Source organism: Eubalaena glacialis, chromosome 15 (assembly GCF_028564815.1).
Source record: "Eubalaena glacialis isolate mEubGla1 chromosome 15, mEubGla1.1.hap2.+ XY, whole genome shotgun sequence".
In the NCBI taxonomy this organism is placed as follows: Eukaryota; Metazoa; Chordata; class Mammalia; order Artiodactyla; family Balaenidae; genus Eubalaena; species Eubalaena glacialis.
The window spans coordinates 25,577,948-25,603,450 of record NC_083730.1 but is presented as its reverse complement, the minus strand read 5'-3'; the positions used below and the strand labels follow the sequence as shown (position 1 = coordinate 25,603,450).

General features: G+C 38.6%; 1 protein-coding gene across 4 annotated transcripts in view; it reads right to left on the bottom strand.

Moving 5' to 3' along the window:
• DYM (dymeclin) overlaps window positions 1-25,503 on the bottom strand; it is a 389,413-nt gene that overhangs the window by 257,640 nt on the left and 106,270 nt on the right. The window lies entirely within an intron of this gene.

Genomic DNA, 25,503 nt, shown 5'->3' with positions numbered 1-25,503 from the left:
GTGTCGGCTCTTTGTTAAGTCATTTTTGTAAGCTAAAAACAAAGACAATGTTTATAAAATCTCTGAAGAAAATTGCCTCCCCATCCGTTACCAACCCTCTCTGAAATAAAGATATATAGCCACCATTATTAACAATGAACATGGCTATAAAATATACTGTTCCTTGAGACATTAAATAATGACACTATGAAGCCACTGTGATTAGCAACTGAGTTTAAAAACTCATCCAGATGATTAATAATATTTGTAATATCAAATTTTTTTCTGTATTGGTAATAAACTCAAATTTAAATACTTAAAATTTTTTTATTAATTTTATCTTTTGGAAAATGTCAATTTGCAGATATCTTATAATTTACATAATATATTGGTATAACAATGCATTATATAATTTATGTCAATCCACTTAAATCGGGGGGTTTCTTTAAAAGGTTACATTGATGGGATGTACAATCAATAACGTTTAAAGACTACTATACACAAGGGAGGGCTTCCCTGGTGGTGCAGTGGTTAAGAATCCACCTGCCAACGCGGGGGACATGGGTTCAAGCCCTGGTCCGGGAAGATCCCACATGCCACGGAGCAACTAAGCCCGTGAGCCACAACTACTGAGCCTGCGCTCTAGAGCCCACGAGCTACAACTACTGAAGCCCGCGCACCTAGAGCCCGTGCTCCGCAACAAGAGAAGCCCGCGCACCGCAACGAAGAGTAGTCCCCGCTCACCGCAAATAGAGAAAGCCCGCGTGCAGCAATGAAGACCCAACACAGCTTATCAATAAATAAAATAAATAAATTTATTAAATAAATAAATAAGTAAAGACTACTATACACAAGGGACTGCTGTGGGGAGAGGCAGTGAAAGGAAGAGGGGAAGAAAAAGAGCAGTTTCTGCCATTAAACGGTGATCTATACAAATTATCAAATTTATAACTCACCAAGCATTATCATTCACCTAATTTTACACATAAAGAAACTACACTCAAAGAGGCTAAGTTCCTTACGCACATAATAGAGCTAAGCAGGTCTGCACCCACAGTGCTCTGAGTCTATAGCAGATGCTCTCCCCCACTACCCTCACTGCCCCTCCAGCTCCAAAACAATAAACGGGGTCCCCTGACCTCTGCTGGGGATTAAAAGTTTAAAATTTACCACAAGTTAGATCTTCGAGCACTTGGGATATAACAGGCCTAAATTCAATCTGTTTGCTATAAGGAATAGCATTCTGTGGTTTACAATGAGTCTGGTCCCAAATTATCTTGCCAGACAGAAGTCTCTCCCACTCTTCAACCTCATCCACGGAACCCTACATATATATATATATTTTGCTTGGATTGTGTTTTTGGCTCTACTACCTTCTGTTCATCTTGGTACCACATCTGCATTTCTTTATATCCCCCTAAGGAACCATCTCTCCCAGGCGTTTTGCCCCTTTTTTATGGTGAATAAACATTTACTAAATTGTCTCTTTGGCAGGCATGCACAGGTTCTTCAATGAATAAATTGTTTTCAATACATTCAAGGTGCCCATAATCTTCTTGAGGAGACAGGCAGGAATGTCTTTATAACACAATGTTCTGAGAGTTTCACAGAGTCCTGTGCAAAGAAAGAGGACTAGCTTTGCTTGGGCATTCCAGGAGAGCTTCCCAAAGAAGGCTGCCTGTAACCTGGGGTGTGAAGGTGAGTGACAGATCTGCAGGAGGAGAGGAGGAGGGCATTTCGGTGCATGGGATGGTATCAGACAAAGCTGGGCAGGGGTGAACCTTCGGTGCACCTGGCGCTCCAGCTGGAGACTCTGAGTGAGGTAAGGCTGGAAAGAGAGGGCAGATTGTGAGGGGCCTACATGATGGTGCTTCTGAAGGTCACTCCAATTGCCAATTCCGAAGGACCACAAACAGACCAAGAATTCAAGTCTTTTCTGGTGATCTTACAAATGAATGACATACAATTCATACATACATACAACCTTCACTTTCAATTTTACCTAGGATTAATACTAACCTATTAACTCACTAAATCAGTTATGGGATATTGTATTATCATAAACCTAGAAAAAACTAGAGTTTACAGGAGATCCTAATAACTAAGTCTCCTATCAAAAAGTCTGGCTGCTGTGCAATGCTTGTTTGTGCTGCAAAGCTCCTTGTGCACAAACACGCACGCAGACATACATATCACAGGTGCCTGGAATTCCGGCAGCTTGGGGGAAGGAAGTTCTGTTATCCATTTTGTTCTGAATTGGTCATGGTCTTCCACTGATGCATTTCAAGCTTTTTAAGTCATAAATTTCAGTTAAATTAGCTTCAAAATGAGGAGTTAAGATGATTGTAGATTCTCTAGTTAACCCTACACAATACAACGATGCATAACTATTAAGACCACACTACTAATAAGATACCCTTTCCCCTGCCAGGACACAACCAGCCAGCGGGATATAAGGGAGGTTCACGGAGCTCTGAATCCTTCAGTAAGACACCTCCTTTTCAGGCCATGAGGCCAAAAGCCTCACCATGACAAACTGTCCAAAGCTATAATTAGAAATACTACCTACCTTCCCCTAAAGGATCATCAGGGCTAATTATAATTATGCCTTATATCCCTGTTTACCTTGATCAGCAAAGAGAACCAAAGCTGCTACATACCCTGGCCCAATGCCGTACGATTCAGTACAGCCCCTAAACTAACACAGTCTCCCATAGCCCTCCCCATCACCTCTGGAACTCACATATTTCATCAGAAAAAATCCTCAATATTTTCAAGCTTAACCTCTTTGCCCCTGGTCTAACAGAAACCTGGGTGTCCCCTGAGAACAGTTCATTCTCTGGAGCCTTTACAAGTGGTGACTTGCTTTTGTCTCTCCACAACCCATGTACCACAGAGAAGCAGTACAGCTTCCAAACTATTTCTCCTGACATCCCAGTTGCCCTGAAACATCCCATCAGACTATACTACCCATCAATGCTTCTTGCTACAGTCATTTATAGACAGCACTGTCACTCCTGCTCATTTTCTAATCATTTGAGCACCTGCTTCACTGTCTGCCCCTCCACACTACTCCAGTCCTCATTTTTAAAATATCAACATACTCATATTCAAGCCACCCAAAAATATGGTCTCTAAGGCCTTGATCTGCTTGTTCACTTCCTCTAACCTACCCCAACTACCCATTCCCATGGTCATGCCCTGGCGGCACATTCTCTTTGCTAATAATTGCACTACCACCACAATTTTGAATTCATATATTCCACTCTCTGAATACCACCACCGTCCAGCTTTCCAGACCATTTCCTCTAGTACCCGACTCAAACAATTTTTGACCTGGTTGGCTCTCTCTACCACTTTTTCATTGTCTACCACCACGCCCTCCTAACCCAGCTAGGATTCAGTGGATCGGCATCAGGATCACTCCCTTGACTTACTCCGTCCCAACTCCCTCACACTCCTGCTTTCCTCCATCATAACTGCCTAGCAAAACTCCAGCCTTGATTCAATCCAATTCTCTAACTACTCCATGTTCCAAAGCAGCTATACATAACTGAAGAACAACATACAACCATTCTGATTGCTTTTAAGTTCATCCCCATAAATTTCAAGTGGGCCCTCAGCTCTGTCCGGCAATCCTATTACGCTTCTCTAGTGTCCCAGGGGAATTAACTCTCCTACAGCTCTCCCTTGGTAAACTTCCAACACCAATCTCCAATCTTCATGCTCAGCTGACTCTCAATAGAGCCTATCAGATAACTACCCTGTCTTTCCACTTTAAAATTCACAAACCCACCTGCATCAACATGTACATACTCTGCCTTCACTCCTGTTATAAAGGAGTGAAATATCCCTTCTCCAATCTTTATGAATAAGAATTTCTCCATCTGTAATAGAATGTAAGTTCTATGAATGCAGACATTTAGTAATATTTACAGAATTGGAATGAATCATTCCTACCACAGTATGTAAACATGCTGCGCCATTTCCCAGCCAAAAATAAAAAAGTAAAACCTCCCTAGAATCCATGTCCCCTTCCAGTGGCTGCCCTATTTTTCTGCCTATTCTCTGACTCTCATTCTCCCCTCAACCCACCCTAATTAGCTTCCTAAACACCATTCCACCTAAATGATTCTTGACAAAGTAACCAACAACTTCCATCTTACCAGATTCCAACAGTCATTTCTAAGGCCTCTCCTTAATCAACCTCTCACTTAAATCTGCATAAAGTTGTACATTTAAGATTTTGTACTTTATTGCACCTATGTTATAATTCAAACATTAGAAAACTTCAGTGAAACAATTTCATGGATCAGATACAACTGGAAAGAGAATTAGTGAACTGGAAGATAAATCTGAAGAACTTATTCAGAGTTCAGAGAGACAAATGAAATTCTAAGAGAGATTAAGAGATACGAAGACTATGAAGATATGACAGAAATTTCAGAAGTAAAAAGAATAGCAGAGGCAGTTTCCTGATGGTCTGGTGGTTAGGACTTGGGGCTTTCACTACCGGGGCCCGGGTTCGATCCCTGGCTGGGGAACTAAGATCCCACAAGCCGCACAGCATGGCAAAAAAAAAAAAGAATAGCAGAGATATAACACAACAAAGTAAAACTGCAGATCACAAAAGCTACCAGAAAGTAGAAATTTAATGATCCCAATCACTACCCCCAAGGTCACAAAACTAGCAGGCTTAAATCCAGGTTTCAGGCTTTTTGCAATATATCACACCACTCAGAGAAGAAAGAAAGAAAAATCCAGTTAGCTAAGAAACTCCATTAGGCTCAAATGATACATATGCTATTTCTCCAACAGGTATGCATGAACTTTTGGAGACAATCCATGATGTGCCAGGAATAAGCAAGGTCAGAAAACAAACATGATACTTTTTCCTGGATCACTAATCTTACACTAAGATTTCTAGAAAGTTAATTAAGTCACTGGACTGTCATGTAATTCCATCTTAATAGTAATAAAACAAACGTGGATATGATTACTGAAGTAGAACTTAAAATGTGCATTAATTTATAAGATAAAATATGAAACCTGAGCATTGCTAAGAGGCTTCTGACAAACTCCTAGATCTTTAAGGTTATGACTCATTTGCCTCAGCTGTTATGGGCTGGCTGAAAAAGCACTGTTAACGGCTCTAATGGTTTTCTCAATAATGTGTAAATTACTATGATTGGCAGAATTCAACAACAAAAAAAGATTATTTGTGTAATTCACTGTTTTTGTTGTTGTTTCTTTTACTCTGAACTTAAATGTTGTATTTTGTGAAGAGTATAACAAAAATGCTGGGGGACTGAGGACAAAATCTGGTATGCAGAGAGGGAGAAGTACCAGGTTCTGCCTCATCCCACCATCTTCTGGTCTCTGTGGGATTATGCTGATAACTCCTACAAATAACCTGCCCTAGAAAGCTAGTTTATTATATTACTGCCTCGTCTTCATCCACTATACATTATCAACCAAGTATAAGTCAGGATTAGGGTGAGTTACAAGTAACAGACCTGTATTAATTATGGCTTCAATTATGGCTTCAACAGAAGTCCAAAAGTAGGTGTAGTAGAGCTTGCCCGTTACTCCATGATATTCAAGAGCCAGGCTCCTTTTCTCTTGTTGCTTCACTGTGTACAGTCTCCATTTCTAAATTTACTCATGGTACCATGTGGCTAATCCAGCTCCAGCCATCACATTTTCATTCAAGTCAGCAGACAGAGACGAGGACATGCACTTCCTTTGAGAACTCTACCTGCAGGTTTGCCCATACCACTTCTGCTTACATTCCCTTGGCCAAAATATAGATCATATATGGTTGAAAAGAGGACTGAGAAATATAACCTATTCTTGGCATCCATGTAGTCAGCTAAAATGGGGGAGGAGACAAACTAGCAGTCATCATCATATGACACATATGAATAAATCCTTTGCAATGTCTCCAAAATATATCCCTTCTACTTGAGATGATGGAACTTGGCCTTAGGTCTCCTGTCTTTAGAGCCCTGTCTTTACCTTTGCTCAGGGAAACAACTGTGCCCAGATAAACCAGTGAGCTTTATGAACAACATGAGAACTGGCAGAAGTATTGGTAGTCTTACCATGATGTCTTCCCTTTGAATACTAGCAACAGGATACCTCAAAACATGCGCTATTAACCATACAGCCAAAAGAAGGAGGTAAGTAATTTTAGCTGCTTTACAGCAAAAATTTGCCTGCTCTCCTGATTTGACCAAGTCAGGAACTGAAATTAACAAAAGTAACAGCTTAGATTTCAACCGCACCTTTCTTGATTAGGGCTCAAACTTTTCAAATACATAGTAATATACTATTTTATTTTCATAACCCTAATAACAAGATAAAACTTGATTATTATTTGCACATTTTAAATGCTTCCTACTTTACTATTTAATTTGCTGTAAGTATATACCTATACATAGGGACAAGCGCTGGAAAAAGAATGAAAAAATGGAAACAGTTGATTTGTTACAGTGGTAGAATTATAGCTAATCTTAGTTTTTAAAATTTTCATAACTTCTAGTGCCCCCTGTGCGATAATATTTAAGACTTTATAAACACACACTCACACTCATATGTATCTTACATACATACAGCATACAGTATGGAGAAAGATAGCCACACATGATTTCTACTAGCTGTGTGACTTTACGAAAATTACATAACCTCTGTAAAATAAGGTCACAGTACTAGCCATTTCCACACCCCTCCCATCTATGATCTGTAGTGCAGGGGGCTAGAAACCTGCAAACTATATTTTCCAAACTTCTTTGCCTGCTGGCTTCATATTAGGGCAGAGAATCGGAGACACTGGGCTGGGGGTAGGGTGGGGCGTGAGAACAGAGAAGCCATATTTCCTTCAGCTTCTGGGGGGATCTCTAGCAGATTCAATCAGGATTCCAATGGCTTCCTGCTCAGGTAGTAAGGCTCCTACTGTGGTGGAGCCAGCAGGTTCTCTTGCAACATACTGTATAAAGATGCTCACTAGGGTGTTATCTGGAATAACAAAACAGTGGAAACCACCAAAATGACTAATCATTTTAATTGATTAAGGTGAATCTATATGATACATGATTAAAATTGTATTTATGAAGAAATATTAATGGTATGGAAAATACAACATAATGTTACACGAACAAGACAGGATTCTTAAAACTATACTTGCCATTAGCATCAGTTAGTGTTGTGACTGCAGAGCATGACAAGGGCATGAGGGAAATGCAGATTAAATTGTATATCATTTAAATATCTATGAGAGTTATGGCCCAGCCAGATAGAGAGAACATGAAAGAAGAGAAAATGTATTCCAGCAGTAAAAAGCATAGGGAGGAATTTGGCTCAGCCTAAGTGGAGGGCTGCAGACTTTTGCTTACATTACGCATTGCAAAGTTGGCGATATCATCTCAAGGGGACAAACTTCGAAAACTTGATTCGGAAAAGAGCAAAAAATAAAAACCCTCTTTTTATGTATGAAGCACAGATATATATAGTACATAAACAGCTTTACAGTTTATTTGTAGTTTTAATTTTCCTTTGGGAGTGGCAGTGGCAATTAAGAAAAAACAGTCTAAAAAGGCTCCTGGGACTTCCCTGGTGGTCCAGTGGTTAAGACCCCGTGCTCCCAATGCAGGGGACCCGGGTTCACTCCCACATGCCACAACTAAAAGAGTCCACGTGCCGCAACTAAAGATCCCGCACGCCATGACTACAGATCCCACACGCTACAACTAAGACCCAGCACAGCCAAATAAATAAATATTTTTTTTAAAAAATATTACAAAAAACTAAAACTAAAAATAAAAAGGCTCCTTAGGATGACGAAATGGGGAAACATGTTAAGAAACACCTGCAAACAGAAATCTCCCTGAAGAATAAAGTACATATTGGTGTAACTTGAACCCATGCATGCAGGAGAGGGTTGAAACAAAACCCCATCTGAAGGGCATGGACCTTCAGTGTCCAGGTATCAGGGGGACAATAGAAATGGTTCAGGGTAGAGCAGGAGAACCACCATGGATGCATGCAACACGAAGACATAAGAGAATCGAAGTTTGTAAATTATATCAAAACATTTCAAAGAACCAGAGATCCACTATACTGAATATACAAGAGGAGGAAGTGTTCTGTGTAGGCATTTCAAGTGATTAATATGTTGAAAGGATAATATGATTACAAGGCAGGAAGGACAAAAATAAAAGTAATGAACAAGAGCAAGTAAGAAATTAATATAAGACTGCAAACCAAAGGCATCTGAAGAATAAAACTCTTACACACTGCTATCATCCATGGTAAATCGAGGAGGATAAGTAGTTTACTCCTTATCAAATATTATTATACAAGTTTATGATAATCATTTCCTTGCTTTTCTTTATAGTTTCAACCACCTACAGACCAAACTCTAAACAATGTAGTTTAGTTTTGCCTGGCTTTTTTGGTGTAGTTTTGCCTACTTTTGAACTTTCATACTGTATGTGTTTTCTTTTAACTTGCTTCTTTCATGCCACGTGGTGTTCTAAGAGTCATCAGTTTACATGGGGAGCCGCAGTCCCTTCAGCTGCATATAATGAACATAATTCTCTTCATCCATTCCACTCTTGATGGTCATCTGACGTGTTTCCAGTTGGAGACAATTATAAACAATGTTGCTACGAACCTTTTTTCATGTTTTCTTGCACTTACGTGTGCGGGTTCCTTTAGGATGTATACGTAAGAATGGAGCTGCTGGGGTACAGGTTATGTTCACATTCAGTGTCACTAAATAATGGCCAAATATTTTTCAATGTAGCTATACCTAATTACACTCTTAGCAGAGTTGTCAGAGTTCCCACTGGTGTACCAACACCTTCCTTCATAATTTAAAATATAACATTCATCTCCAGTGTTATACCTCTGACAGTTACTGGCTGCAATTGTACCTACTTTCATATATGTCTGATTTTGAAACAAATTTAATTCACTTTCACTTCATGCAAAATAAGGGTAAAACTACATCTCCAGTCTAATAAGCAGCACCTAGCTCCACACAGGACCAGCAGGGTGAATTAAGATATTCGTACCCTATCCTTTGTACATCTCTGGAAAGTATCCCAAGCATCCCAAAGCAACTTACTAGTCTCTTCTCCTGCTTGGCTAACTCCTTTTATGTGTTGTAATAATGTTTATTAACACTGCTTATTTCTTTAGTCATTTGACATACAGTTTTAGGCTCCATAAATTTACACTCCCATGCAAAAAAATATTGAAGGGTATTTTTATCTAACAGAATTATATGTGACTGCCCACCAGGTGTGGGGGGAAAAAGGTATACCAACATCTGTAGTAAGAAAATGTAATCGATTTCTTAAATACTAAATTTTCTTTACTATGAGAAAATGTGATGTTCTTTGCAGGGAATTCCCCCACTCTCCACCAATCACTGTCCATTATGGAAAAACTATCAACATTTATGGTCTGATTACTTAAATTAAGCTGTCGCCACACTGACTGTGAAAAATCTAAAGGTTATTTTAAAAAATTTCTCAAAATAAACACATTTCAAATAATCAGCCCAATTTTATCTAATTCTGCCAGGATTTTAAACATGCAAATAAAATTTAAAAACAAACAGATATATCATATCATTTTGTTGTACCAAAATGTCCACATAATCACTGATAATCTCAAAACATCACTCAGTAGTAATCATGCAATTGGAACCCTACATGTCAATGCTTTGACTGTTATTGAAGAAAACCAGTCTATGGGAGAAAAAACTTGAATCAAGTATTTTCTTTTAAAAATACAATGAAAGTGGGACGTCCCTGGTGGTCGAGTGGTTAAGAATCCGCCTTCCAATGTAGGGGACACGGGTTCGATGTCTGGTCAGGGAATTAAGATCCCACATGCCACAGGGCAACTAAGCCACACACTCTAGAGCCTGCATGCCACAACTAGAGAGCCAGCATGCTGCAACAAAGAGCCCACGTGCTGCAAAAGACCCCGCATGCCACAACAAAGATCCCGCGTGCTGCAACTAAGACCTGACGCAGCCAAATAAATAAATAAAAATAAATATTAAAAAAATACTTTAAAGCTATTTGACTTAATTGACATCACTCAAATAGTTGTAAATTTCATGGTACATCCGTACAATGGAATATTATTCAGCCATAAAAAGAAATGAGGTGCTGATACATGTTATAACATGAATGAACCTTAAAAAAAATACAACGAAAGTGTTAAGACAACAATAACCTAATTTGCTAAAAATATCATATTTGTATTTTTTTAATAAAAAAATGTATGACACTGGGGAGGGAGGAAAGGGAGGTAGTGGAAACTGTATTTTCTGCTCAGTTTTCTGTAAACTAAAACCACTCCAAAAAATAAATAAATAAAGTCTATTAATTTTTTTAAAAATGAAATGTAAAGGAGTAATTAAAAGTATAAATCCACAACCATAAAGGGAATAGGGCCATAAGTAGCTGAAAGATTTTAACAAATTTCTGGTAGAAAGTTAACAGTGAACACAGTGGAAGAAGACACAGACAGAAATTCTCATAGCAGGAGCTATAATGAAAGAAGAGGATCTTTAGATCTTCAGCACAGTAGATCTTTAGCAAGGGTCTAGAATTAGAGAAGGTATATGGATTGGGGGCAGGAGTTAGAAGCAGGGCTAAAAATGGAAAAGTGTCAAAAATCTTTAGCAGAACAATTACCTCTTTACAATGGTACTTTTCTAGGCCTCAGTCATCCAGGTTTTACAGACCAGTCATATAATTTTCAGAGGCTACATGACATTCACCCATTCAACAAGTAATTAGTATCTCCCACAACCCAGGCCCTCTGCTAATGTGCTAAGGATATAGGTTTGAACAACAAGTAATTCCTGCTCATAAGACTTTCCTCAGAGTCTAGCGAGGGGTAGTAGTTAGGTAACGGAGAGTCCTAGAACAGTTCAAGAACTGGGGCCGCCCAGCACAGATCCCACCCCTCTACACTCTACAGTATTTCTAATTCTTGACTCCAGCTGACTCTGCTCAAGCCTACGCCGACCACCTCAGACCCTTGCTCCAAGGTTCCCAAGCTCAAGACCACGTGGTTTCTCCTGTTGCCATCACTGCTCCTAGCACTGGCAACTCCAAGATGGAAGCAGCTGTTTACGTCAGGGCCACAAACAGCAAACTAAGGCCAGGAAATGCAGTGGCTAGAAAGCTAAGAGCAAAGAAGACAGGGAAGAACAATACTGGGGGTTGGGGGGGATGGCAAACAAGAATAGGAAACTGAAAGCAAACCGGGGCAGTCTAGAAATGATCTTTAAAAACAAACAACTAGGTAAAGCCACAAATTGCTATTTTACTCACACAGCATTACCTGTTGAGCACTAGAGATGTGTAAGCAGGCAAAACTATTTCGTACTTTTAGAAATATTCCTGGAACGCTTTATACTTTGGAATAATTACGAATGAAAAAACCTCCTCTCTTAAAGCTAATATCTGTTAATCTGTGTACACTTTCTAAAATAAACAAACTGGGGGTTAAGAACTGACTAACTACAAAGAGGCATAGGAAGTATTATTAGAATGAGTTGTGAAAAGACAAGTTTAAAACTTTTCAACATTTACCCTCAATCCACAGCATCAGGAGCCACAGAAAATATAATACATGTCAGACTATGAAAATATATGATTCAGTAACTTGTGACATTTTTAATTGCAAAATTAGCTGAACTTGGCTTGCTTTTGCACCACTCAATTGGCCTGAAAAATGGTACTGATAGCTAAGCAAGGCTTTCAATTTGATGAAGTTATGGTTAAGGACGCTAAGGAGGCTCCTGGTCAATCTGTGTTTATCTTCCCTTTTCGTAATCTAGAACAGAGGGGGAGATTGCCTTAATTTTGTAAGCACAAAGGCTAAGGGAACATGTAACATATAAGATAAAAATATGTAAGGTGTTTGGAAAACTAGAGAAAGTGACACAGGTGGCGGGGGGAAGATGAGGCAGGCAAGGGTAGCTAGTACTTGTTTTCAGTATTTACCATGTTCTAGACATTTATTCACTACTTGTTGTATGTTATTTAAATGTAACAAAAGCCCACAGGTAAAGATATTCTAAGTTCCACTTTTAAAATGAGAAAATTAGGATTCAGTGAAGTAACTTAAAGTAACAAAACTAATAGAAGCCAGAGCCTGGTTTCCAGCTCAGACCTATCTGATGCCAAAAGCTATATTCTCTTCCAATCCATGATCTGGTAAGGATGGCCAGCTGCTGCTCTCCCACTCCCTTTCCTTTGCCTAGCCTCTGTAAAGTATGGGACCCCTATGGCCTTGCAGAATTGACTCTGGAGGCTGCTGGGCAGCACAATGAATGGTAACTCCCTCTCTCTCTCCACCATTCCATCCAGTTGGATTCGATGGGCCTTCAAGGACCACAGTCTGGCAAAGTACAAGAGAAAAATAAAGAGACATTTATCATAATCCTGCAAGGAATCATCATTCCATTTTTACAGATGGGAAAAGGCTTGGAGAGGATACAAAACTTTCACAAGGTTACAGAGCTAACCAGCTTGCAGTAAAGGTTTGAGTCCAGGTCTGGCCAGACCCCCACAATCTTCAGAATCTTACCTAGCAACTCTGAAAGGGTTAGAAGTTAAGAGAGCGTTTTAATGGACAAACTGAAATTTACAACACTAATTCATCCTCATAGTGATTCTGGTTTTCCCCTAACATTTTATTATGAACACTGTCAAACATCCAGAAAAGTTGAGAGAATTATACAGTGAATACCCATATACTCACCACCTAGATTTCACATTAACATTTTGCTATATTTGAGATAACATCCCTATCCGTCTATGCATCCCTATATTCCCCATCAATGTAGCTTATTTTATTAATGCATTTCAAAGTAAGTTGCAGAAACATTTTAAAAGGGAAGTCTTTGTTTTTCAGTTTTGTTTTTTTTTTTTAATTAATTTATTTATTTTTTGCTGCGTTGGGTCTTCGTTGCTCTGCGCGGGCTTTCTCTAGTTGCGGCGAGCGGGGACGACTCTTCATTGTGGTACATGGGCTTGTCACTGCGGTGGCTTCCCTTGCTGCGGAGCACGGGCTCTAGGAGCATGGGCTTCAATAGTTGTGGTGCATGGGCTCAGTAGTTGTGGCTCGCGGGCTCTAGAGCACAGGCTCAGCAGTTGTGGTGCACGGGCTTAGCTGCTCCGCGGCCTGTGGGATCTTCCTGGACCAGGGCTTGAACCCGTGTCCCCTGCATGGGCAGGCGGATTCTTAACCACTGCGCCACCAGGGAAGCCCCTAAGAGGGAAGTCTTTGAATAACTCCTAACACTAGACTTTAAATTATTATTTATTCATGTGAAAGGTGGTCTCAAAACTATACCAACTATAACTTATGAGGGTTTTTACTAGCATTCACAAATTCTGTCAGCAAGTAATCTTGAATAAATCTAATCTTTATATTTACTCCAAACATCCATGCTGAAATTAATGTAAATTTTAAAGCAGCTGCTTAATAAAAGTTATACTTATTGACTGTAATAGAATTTAACAGTTTTAAAGCAAATCCACTTTAATTGCTTCATTTTTCAAATAAGATTCAGTCCCCAAAAGTAGAATTCCATGATTTTAATATACTTATGTTTAAAATATCTTTACTATTTTAAATTCCACAATAAAATAAGTTACATTAGTGGAGTCTCAAAAACAGATTAAATCGTCGATGGCAAATAAACAACATTTATAGCAGTCTTAGAAAGTTATTCCTAGGATTTCATCTGAAATTGATTGCATTATTCTATTTTCTTCCTGGTGAATATGAATGAATTTATTCCCCAACTATTTGTGGATAAAAAAAGCTTCAGTCTTCCCCTCAAATCTGTTAAGAAGAAAATGAGACTAGAGGGATGGCATACTGACTTTCAAAACCATTTCTGGAAACTGGTTTAGGAGCGGTTGTCAGCAAATTACAAGGATAAAAGATAAGTCAATACTATATTTTGACACTTCCAACGAATATCTTTTAATAAACATTTTTTAAAAGTCTAAAATCTGAAATAATGCTTGTTTCAGAGAGCAATTAAAAGTAAAATAACTTATATTATGACCCTACAACTAAATATGGTCAGTTTGTATTGTAGATACTAATCTAAACGCTCACTCTGGGGCTCCCCTGGTGGCACAGTGGTTAAGAATCTGCCTGCCAATGCAAGGCACAAGGGTTCAAGCCCTGGTCTCGGAAGATCCCACATGCCATGGAGCAACTAAGCCCGTGGGCCACAACTACTGAGCCTGCGCTCTAGAGCCCACGAGCTACAACTACTGAAGCCCACGCCCCTAGAGCCTGTGCTCCGCAACAAGAGCAGCCACCGCAATGAGAAGCCCGTGCACTGCAACAAAGTGTAGCCCCCGCTCTACGCAACTAGAGAAAGCCCATGCGCAGCAACGAAGACCCAATGCAGGCAAAAATAAAGTAAATAAATGCTCACTGTATGCCTGCAAAGAACCATTACAAGTAAACAGTAAACTGAAATTAACTATATTTTAAGTCACAAAATGAGTTCAGTCCTGAAAATAAAGAAGGGGAGAAAAAAGTCATTCTTTCACCTGGTATATAAAAATCTATCAGATCATTCCAAATAAAAATGAATTAAGAATGTAATTACTAAAAAAAAAAAAAAAAGAATGTAATTACTGTTTATAAAGCACTTTCTTTTTTTGAAAATTCAAAGTGCTTTAATTAGAAATGCTCTCACAACTATGCCTGTTTCTGAGTGCCACATACTTTTTCGCTTACTGTAGTTTTTCTTTCTCTCAATGAGTCAGCCCAGAAGAAGCCAAAACTGAAGAGAAAAACAACCATCACGTAAAAAAATTACAACTACTGCATACCATACCTATCATAATGAATTCAATAACTTTCTCAATAACACCAATTGGGAGAAATGAGTTTTAATCTTCAAATTCTACTTTATTAATTTCTCTATTATAGCATTTACCTAAACAAATAATCACTACTTTGGCTTTATAATTTGGCTGGGACACCCACCACTGCAAGCAAAGGAAAAACAAAAACATTTTTGATGGCTCATTCAAATGGAAAAGCCATATATCAAAAATTATCATGTAAAACCTCAGTACTTGCGATGGAAAGCCCAGTTTGGCAGAACACATTCAATTAGGCTTGGCTCTTTAAAACATTAAATACTCAGTTATAATCACATTACAGCTTTGTCTTATAATGAAAAAACACACAAGAAATTTCAAGGTCAATGCTTCCTTTGCTTCACCCTTTTTTTAAGGTATTAGAGGCAATTTAGAAGCTTTAAAATATATTAAAAGACAGGGTCAAAGAAGTAAGGATAGAATCAAAAGGAAAACAATAAATGTTATAACTTTGTTTTTCCTTCTCACAATATAAATTTTCAACATAACTCTTCTAGTGACTATCTGAAGTCTCTATTATAAATGTGTATACCAAATATCAGATATTTTCATAATTTATTTACATTAAAAATCTGAGTAAACTTGTAAATCATTATAAGGTCACTGTCTTTTTTCTATTTTTTTTTAAACAAAAGTTAACTTTCAAATACAACTATGTAATATTTGTGACTAACAGTGACCATTTATTGTGCACCTACTGGGTACGAGGCTCTTTCTTACACTTTTGCTCATTTCATGCCCTCAATAGCCCTATAAAGCAAGGTATCCTCATTTTGCCTTGAAGAATTTGAGTCACTAAGAGGTTAAATAGCCAGAGAACATCTAGTTAGTAAATGGCAGGACTGGCTTTCAATTCTAGGTCTAATACCAACAGCCAGAGTCTGATACTTATGCCTCTTCCATAATACCAAGTTACCAAAATCTAAAGCTAGTCCCTCCCAAAGGACAATATAAGGAGTGGCCTCCAAAATCAGAATAGAAAATAACTTGTTTCAATCACAGGATTATTTGGTGGGGGGGGAATCCTTATGCATTCTGGAATGCCTTTTCCTTCTTTATTTATTTTTTAAAAAAACATATTAGTGAGGTTGGAATGGGCTGTGAGTGATCTACTTTGGGCAAAACCCTCACCTCCACCACTAAACAGGTTGTGGTTTAAAATAAAGAATGACTGGGGCTAAAAGGTGCCTTAGCTGTTGACATAAAAAAGAGACCAGTGGCCTTCCAAACTAAGAATTTCAGTGAGGGGAATTCCAGCACGACCTACTTAATACCTATTACTGACTGAATGTTTGTGTCCCCCAACCCCGAATTCATATATTAAGCCCTAACCCCAATGTGGTGGAAATAGGAGGTAGGGCCTTTTGTAAAGTCATTAGGTTTAGATGCAGTCATGATGGCGGAGCCCCCGTGATGTTATTTGTGCCCTTATATGAGGAAAAGAGACACCATGTAAAGATACTGTGCAACCATCTGCAAGCCAAGAAGAGAGCCCTCACTAAGAACCAAATCTGCCAGCACCTTGATCTTAGACTTCCCAGCCTCTAAAACTGGGAGAAGTAAATATCTGCTGTTCGAGCCACCCAGTCTACATAAGGCAAATGCTAACAGCTATAAAAGAGGAAATCGAGAGTAACACAATATAGTGGGGGACTTTAACACCTCATTTATATCAATGGACAGGTCATCCAGACAGAAAATAACTGAGGAAACACAAGCTTTAAATGACACAATAGACCAGATAGATTTAACTGATATTTATAGGACATTCCATCCGAAAACAGCAGATTATACTTTCTTCTCAAGTACACACAGCACATTCTCCAGGATAGATCATATCTTGGGTCACTAATCAAGCCTCGGTAAATTAAAGAAAACTGAAATCATATCAAGCATCTTTTCTGACCACAACGCTATGAGATTAGAAATCAATTACAGGGAAAAAAAAATGTAAAAAACACAAACACATGGAGGCTAAACAATACATTACTAAATAACAAAGAGATCGTTGAGGAAATCAAAGAGGAAATCAAAACATACCTAGAAACAAATGACAACGAAAACACAGCAATCCAAAACTTATGGGATGCAGCAAAAGCAGTTCTAAGAGGGAAGTTTATAGCAATACAATCCTACGTCAAGAAGCAAGAAACATCTCAAATAAACAATCTAACCTTACACCTAAAGGAACTAGAGAAAAAAGAACAAACAAAACCCCAAGTTAGTAAAAGGAAAGAAATCATAAAGATCAGAGCAGAAATAAATGAAATAGAAACAAAGAAAACAATAGCAAACATCAATAAAAGTAAAAGCTGGTTCTTTGAGAAGATAAACAAAATTGATAAACCTTTAGCCAGACGCATCAAGAAAAAGAGGGAGGACTTCCCTGGTAGCCCAGTGGTTAAGAATCCGCCTGCCAGTGCAGGAGACACGGGTTCGAGACCCGGTCCGGGAAGATCCCACATGCCGCGGAGCAACTAAGCCCGTTCACCACAACTACTGAGCCTGTGCTCTAGAGCCTGCGAGCCACAACTACTGAAGCCTTCGTGCCACAACTACTGAAACCCGGGCGCCTAGAGCCCGTGCTCTGCAACGAGAGAAGCCACTGCAATGAGAAGCCCACGCACCGCAACGAAGAGAAGCCCCCACTCGCCGCAACTAGAGAAAGCCTGCACACAGCAACGAAGACCCAATGCAGCCAAAAATAAATAAATTAAAAAATAATAATAAAAAGAAAAAGAGGGAGAGTACTCAAATCAATAAAATTAGAAATGAAAAAGGAGAAGTTACAACAGACACTGCAGAAATACAAAGCATCATAAGAGACTACTACAAGCAACTCTATGCCAATAAAATGGACAACCTGGAAGAAATGGACAAATTCTTAGAAAGGTATAACCTTCCAAGACTGAACCAGGAAGAAATAGAAAATATGAACAGACCAATCACAAGTAATGAAATTGAAACTGTGATTAAAAATCTTCCAACAAACAAAAGTCCAGGACCAGATGGCTTCACAGGTGAGTTCTATCAAACATTTAGAGAAGAGCTAACACTGATTCTTCTCAAACTCTTCTAAAAAACTGCAGAAGAAGGAACACTCTCAAACTCATTCTATGAGGCCACCATCACCCTGATACCAAAACCAGACAAAGATACTACAAAAAAAGAAAATTACAGACCAATATCACTGATGAATATAGATGGAAACATCCTCAACAAAATACTAGCAAACAGAATCCAACGGCACATTAAAAGGATCATACACCATGATCAAGTGGGATTTATCCCAGGGATGCAAGGATTCTTCAATATACGCAAATCAATGTGATACACCATATTAACAAATTGAAGGAGAAAAACCATATGATCATCTCAATAGATGCAGAAAAAGCTTTTGACAAAATTCAACACCTATTTATGATAAAAACTCTCCAGAGAGTGGGCATAGAGGGAAGCTACCTCAACATAATAAAGGCCATATACGACAAGCCCACAGCCAACATCATTCTCAATGGTGAAAAAATGAAAGCATTTCCTCTAAGATCAGGAACAAGACAAGGATGTCCACTCTCGCCACTCTTATTCAACATAGTTTTGGAAGTCCTAGACACGGCAATCAAAGAAGAAAAAGAAATAAAAGGAATACAAATTGGAAAAGAAGAAGTAAAGCTGTCACTGTTTGCGGATGACATGATACTATACATAGATAATCCTAAAGACACCACCAGAAAACTACTAGAGCTAATCAATGAATTTGGTACAGTTGCAGGATACAAAATTAATGCACAGAAGTCTCTTGCATTCCTATACACTAACAACGAAAGATCAGAAAGAGAAATTAAGGAAACAATCCTATTCACCACTGCAACAAGAAGAATAAAATACCTAGGAATAAACCTACCTAAGGAGGTAAAAGACCTGTACTCAGAAAACTATAAGACACTGATGAAAGAAATCAAAGATGACACAAACAGATGGAGAGATATACCATGTTCTTGGACTGGAAGAATCAACATTGTGAAAATGACTATACTACCCAAAGCAATCAACAGATTCAATGCAATCCCTATCAAATTACAATGACATTTTTTACAGAAATAGAACAAAAAATCTTAAAATTTGTATGGAAACACAAAAGACCCCGAATAACCAAAGCAATCTCGAGGGAAAAAAAGTGGAGCTGGAGGAATCAGACTCCCTGACTTCAGACTATACTACAAAGCTACAGTAGTCAAGACAACATGGTACTGGCACAGAAACAGAAATATAGATCAATGGAACAGGAGAGAAACCCCAGAGATAAACCCACGCACCTATGGTCAACTAATCTATGACAAAGGAGGCAAGGATATACAATGGAGAAAAGACAGCCTCTTCAATAAGTGGTGCTGGGAAAACTGAACAGTTACATGGAAAAGAATGAAATTAGGACACTCCCTAACACCATACACAAAAATAAACTCAGAATGGATTAAAGACCTAAATGTAAGACCGGACACTATAAAACTCTTAGAGGAAAACATAGGAAGAACACTCTTTGACATAATTCACAGCAAGATCTTTTTTGATCCACCTCCTAGAGTAACAGAAAAAAAAAACAAAAATAAACAAATGGGACCTAATGAAACTTACAAGCTTTTGCACAGCAAAGGAAACTATAAACAAGATGAAAAGACAACCCTCAGAATGGGAGAAAATATTTGCAAATGAATCAATGGACAAAGCATTAATCTCCAAAATATATAAACAGCTCATGCAGCTCAATACAAAAAAAACAAACAACCCAATCAAAAAATGGGCAGAAGACCTAAACAGACATTTCTCCAAAGAAGACATACAGATGGCCAAGAAGCACATGAAAAGATGCTCAACATCACTAATTATTAGAGAAATGCAAATCAAAACTAGAGTGAGGTATCACCTCACACCAGTCAGAACGGGCATCATCAGAAAATCTACAAACAACAAATGCTGGAGAGGGTGTGGAGAAAAGGGAACCCTCTTGCACTGTTGGTGGCAATGTAAATTGATACAGCCACTATGGAGAACGGTATGGAGGTTCCTTAAAAAACTAAAAATAGAACTATCATACGACCCAGCAATCCCACTACTGGGCATATACACAGAGAAAACTATAATTCAAAAAGATACATGCACACCAATGTTCACTGCAGCACTATTTACAATAGCCAGGTCATGGAAGCAACCTAAATGCCCATCGACAGACAAATGGATAAAGAAGATGTGGTACATATATACAATGGAATATTACTCAGCCATAAAAATGAACGAAATTGGGTCATTTGTAGAGACATGGATGGACCTAGAGTCTGTCATACAGAGTGTAGTAAGTCAGAAAGAGAAAAACAAATATCGTATATTAACACATATATGTGGAATCTAGAAAAATGGTACAGATGCACCGGTTCGCAAGGCAGAAATAAGAGACACAGACGTAGAGAACAAAAGTATGGACTCAAACGGGGAAAGTGGCGGGGGTGGGGGTGGTGGTGGTGGGATGAAATGGGAGATTGGAATTGACATGTATACATTAATATGTATAAAATAGATAACTAATAAGAACCTGCTGTATAAAAAAATAAATTAAAATTAAAAACAACAATCCTGATAAACTGGACCTCATCAGCAAGAGAGCAATAAGAAGAGAAAGCAAGATAATACTGAAGAAGAGTGTCAGTTAAACCCATTAGAGCTGCCTCAAAACAATGTATTCCCCAATAGTTAACAGAATTGGCTCAACTATCTGCCATGATGGGCCCACAGCAGAACAGATGCAAGCATAGGAAAGGGACCCGTACCACAGAGTGGTGCAGAAATGGACCAGGTTTTTCAGAACCATCTAGAATGCTTACTGAAAATATGTATGACCAGGCCTCACTTCATATCTAACGGCTTAGAAATTCCAAGGTGTAAGCACAAGCACATGCTGGTGGGAATGTAAATTGCTACAGCCACTATGGAGAACAGTATGGAGGTTCCTTAGAAAACTAAAAATAGAGCTACCATATGATTCTGCAATCCCACTCCTGCAATCCCACTCCTGTATATATTTATATGTGTATATGTGTGTGTGTGTGTATACACACACACACACATATACACATATAAATATATACATACATACACACACACAAACATACACAGACAATGGAATATTACTCAGCCATAAAAAGAATGAAATAGGACTTCCCTGGTGGCGCAGCGGTTAGGAATCTGCCTGCCAATGCAGGGGACACGGGTTCAAGCTCTTGTCCAGGAAGATCTTACATGCCGCAGAGCAACTAAGCCCATGTGCCACAACTACTGAGCCTGCGTTCTAGAGCCCGCGAGCCACAGCTACTGAGCCTGCGTGCCACAACTACTGAAGCCTGTGCTCCTAGAGCCTGTGCTCCCCAACAAGAGAAGCCACCGCAATGAGAAGGCTGCGCACCGCAATGAAGAGTAGCCCCCGCTCGCTGCAACTAGAGATAGCCCGTGCGCAGCAACAAAGACCCAATGCAGCCAGAAAGAAAAAATAAAATACATTAATTAATTAATTTTAAAAAAAGAATGAAAATACCATTTCCAGCAACATGGATGGATGTAGAGATTATCATACTAAGTGAAGTCAGACAGAGAAAGACAAATATCATATGATATCATTTATATGTGGAATCTAAAAAAATGATACAAATGAACTTATTTACAAAACAGAAAGAGACTCACAGACATAGAAAACAAGCTTATAGTTACCAAAGGGGATGGGGGGGAGATAAATTAGGAGTCTAGGATTAACATATACACACTATATATAAATAGGTAAGTAAGGACCTACTGTGTAGCACAGGAAACTATACTCAATTATCTCGTAATATATTCTAAAAAGAATATATATATATGAATAACAGAATCACCCTGTTGTACATCTCAAACTAACACAACATTGTAAATTAACTATACTTCAATTTTTTTAACAAAAGTTAAAAAAAAAGAGACATCCCCTTTTAGGAAATACACGTTCAAGTATTTAGGGGTAAAGGGCCATGATGCATATAACTTATCCTCAAAAATGGTTTTAAAAAAATTTGTGTGTGTGTGTGTGTGTGTGTAGATGGGGGGGAGGAATACAAATACAATACAAATGGGATAAAATGTTAACAATAAATCAGCCTCGTTAAAGGTATATAATTTGGGGGATTTTTTTAGTTTTGGTATTTTTATATATGTCTGAAATTATTTCCAAATAAAAAGTTCTTTTAAAAGAGAAGGAGAAAGGTAAGTGGAAAAAATAGCAAAGTGTTGATAATTCTTGAAGATGGGTTATGCATAGATAGTAGGTTCATTCTACCATTCTCTATGTTTGTACATCTTTGAAATTTTCCACAATAAAATGTTAAAAAAGAAAGATACTAAATAAAGAGTAGGTGAAATCATGTATGTAAATTAACTACTAAAGTGATTGGCAAACGTAAGGCATTCAGTCAATGATAGACATGTTATCTTAACTGAGTTCACATCTATCTTGAGTGCAGACAAGTATTAGCTTTTGGTATTTAATTACATACAACAAGTATTTACTGACAGTCCACAGATATAAGGTGCTTTGCTGCAGCACACACCCTCACATAAGTCATGAAGCAGCTTACACACTCAGGACTGAAGTGGTGACAATGAAAGACCAGATAGTAATGACCTATATGGGAAAAGAATCTAAATAAGAGTGGATATATGTATATGTATAACTGAATCACTTTACTGTACACCTGAAACTAACACAACATTGTAAATCAACTATACTTCAATAAAAAACTTTTTAAAAATTGAAAAAGAAAAATGAAATAAAATGAAAAAAAAAAAAAGAAAGTCCAGATAGCAAAGGTCAGGAGTCAAAGTGCAAACCAACATCACCTCTTTCCTATGTGATCTTAGACAAATAATTTAATAACTAGGAACATCTCTTCATCAACTATATTAAAAAAGTAAAACCATCTATTTCACAAAGTTGCTATGAGAATAAAGTGAGATACATAAATGTTGCTCTGTAAACTCTGAAGTGTTAGATATATGTTAGCTCTCATTTTATTGTATGTAGAGCCAATGGAGGGATAATGATGCTTGTACCTAGTGATCATAAGACAAAGTAGAGTGTTAAGTGCCTCCGGAAAAGATCACATCTAGCCAGGAGGTAGAAAGGAAGTCTTTTGTGGAGAAGGTGGTACTTGAGAATGGTTTTAAAGGATGGAGGAGCAGGGACTTCCCTGGTGGCGCAGTGGTTAAGAATCCGCCTGCCAATGCAGGGGACACGGGTTCAAGCCCTGGTCCAGGAAGATCCCACATGCCGCGGAGCAACTAAGCCCGTGCGCCACAACTACTGAGCCTGCGCTCTAGAGTCCGCAAGCCACAACTACTGAAGCCTGCACCACAACTACTGAAGCCCGCGCACCTAGAGCCCGTGCTCTGCAACAGGAGAGGCCACCACAATGGGAAGCCCGCGCACCACAATGAAGAGTAGCCTCCACTTGCCGCAACTAGAGAAAGCCTGCGCACAGCAACAAAGCCCCAATGCAGCCAAAAAAAGAAAAAAAAGGCATGGAGGAGCAGAAAAATCAGTCCGAGAGAGGAGGAAGTAGGACTCTAGGTTAAAAAGATAACCCAAATAAAAGTATGAAAAAGGAAGAATGTCAGGCATGCAAGAAGCAACAGAGTTTTTGCTAAAGTCTGGGCAACAGTGTAACAGCCAGATACAAATCTGAAAAAAGGGAGAATAAACCGGGGAGGGCCCTGCCTAACTCCTTTGAAGGTCCAGATGTGTAGTTCACACTCCTCGGGACCCCAGTTCTGGCAAAAAGATTCTCCTCTTCCCTTCCAGTAACAACAAAACCTCACTGTCCAAAACTGTTAAGCTTTTTTTTAAACAAGGCACCCTGATTTAAAGGAACCAATTTAAGCAAACCATACTATACACATCCTGCTATGAAAGGAAATGTTTTCTATTGATATATCCAGGAAAAATTTAATCCCAACGAAAATGCCATTAAAAACCCAAAAGGGTTTATAATTTACATTTGGCTTTGGAATCTAACTTTTTTTTCAGTGAGGAACTTCCAAATCATATTTTTCTCAAGCTAATATTAAAGTAAGAAAATTCCTTAACTACCAACCAAAAGATCATCAAATCAAAAGATGACACAACTAAAGTCAAATTTCCTTTGTCAGCTTGATTGACTTTCATGTAATGTGGCTTAATTCAAAATTACATGACTATGACCATTCTTACTTTTATTTTTTTGCCCACAATACATAGCTGTGCTACCTAAAAGGAAAACATCCTTTGGCTGTTTTTTCATAATTCTTTGTGTCACATACTGTAAAATAATAAATTACTCCATCACTTATACTTTTACATGAATAATTTTATGAAGATTTAAGAAGCTATGTAAAACATCTTATGACTACAGGCACACTATAAGTCTCTTTTAATGCCCTTAGCTGAAAATTAAATTTCTCAATGGTAGGGGAAAAGACCAGAGAACCATTAAAAGTTATGTGAAAATAGTCTCAGAGACCATCTATTCCAACCGTGATCGACATCTGATAGACAAAGAAACTGGGAGCTAAGAAAAGTAAGCAACTTCCTTCCGATACGCAGAGTAGATCTAAAGTTAACAAGTCAAGTTTTTTGGCACCCAGTACTAATGACACCACATACCATACTGGACTTCTTTATGATGACACGTTAACTGCAAGAAAAATCAAGAACTACACACAAGTCTATATTTTTAAAAACTGCGAAGCACTGCCACTGTTTTGAAGAAAGCAGGTAATGAACTTCTACTACCTCCTCCAAAAAAAATGTCCAACCATATTGGAGAACGGGAAAATACTCAGCTTTTGAATACTTACACCAGTTTAATGACTGAAAAAAGAAAACACTAATGGATTAATCAAGCCTTCCCACAGGACACCCGATTCCCACAGGCACACAGGATTCCTGTGCTGCCTTTAGAGGCCGAACATGAGCAAGCCTTGTACAGCTTCCTCATCGGAAACAATGAGGGCAGTGGGAGGGGTGACTCGGAGGATGAACCTCTGCAGGTCTGGGGGTCTAGGTAGCATACTCAGCACCAAAGACAGAGCCATGAGTGATTACAAATGTAATTCAACTCATAATACTGAAAGAAATCAAAGGAAGGCAAACCTAGAACAGAGATCTTTTCATCCAAAGGGGTTCCTGAGACTCCTCATCCCATAAATTATCCCACAGTACTCCATTTTCCTAACAAACTGATGCCCCTGCCTGAGTGTGGAGAGCACGTCCCAGCCTAATTCAGCTGTGGAACTCAGCTCCATTTAAAATTCCTTCAGACAGCTGAACTCTGCACTGTGTAATTAAGCAGACCGTATACTGTTTCTTTAGTAAGAGCACCCAGGCAGACCTTACAACTGCCAAAGTGCCAGTCTAGTTTTTGTTCCTCCTTCAGAACAAAGCACAAGTTCAGTTGACGTAACCTCACATGACCCAGGTCCTCTTGTATTTCTGGTCTCTTTAGGTCTAAACGTTGTGAAG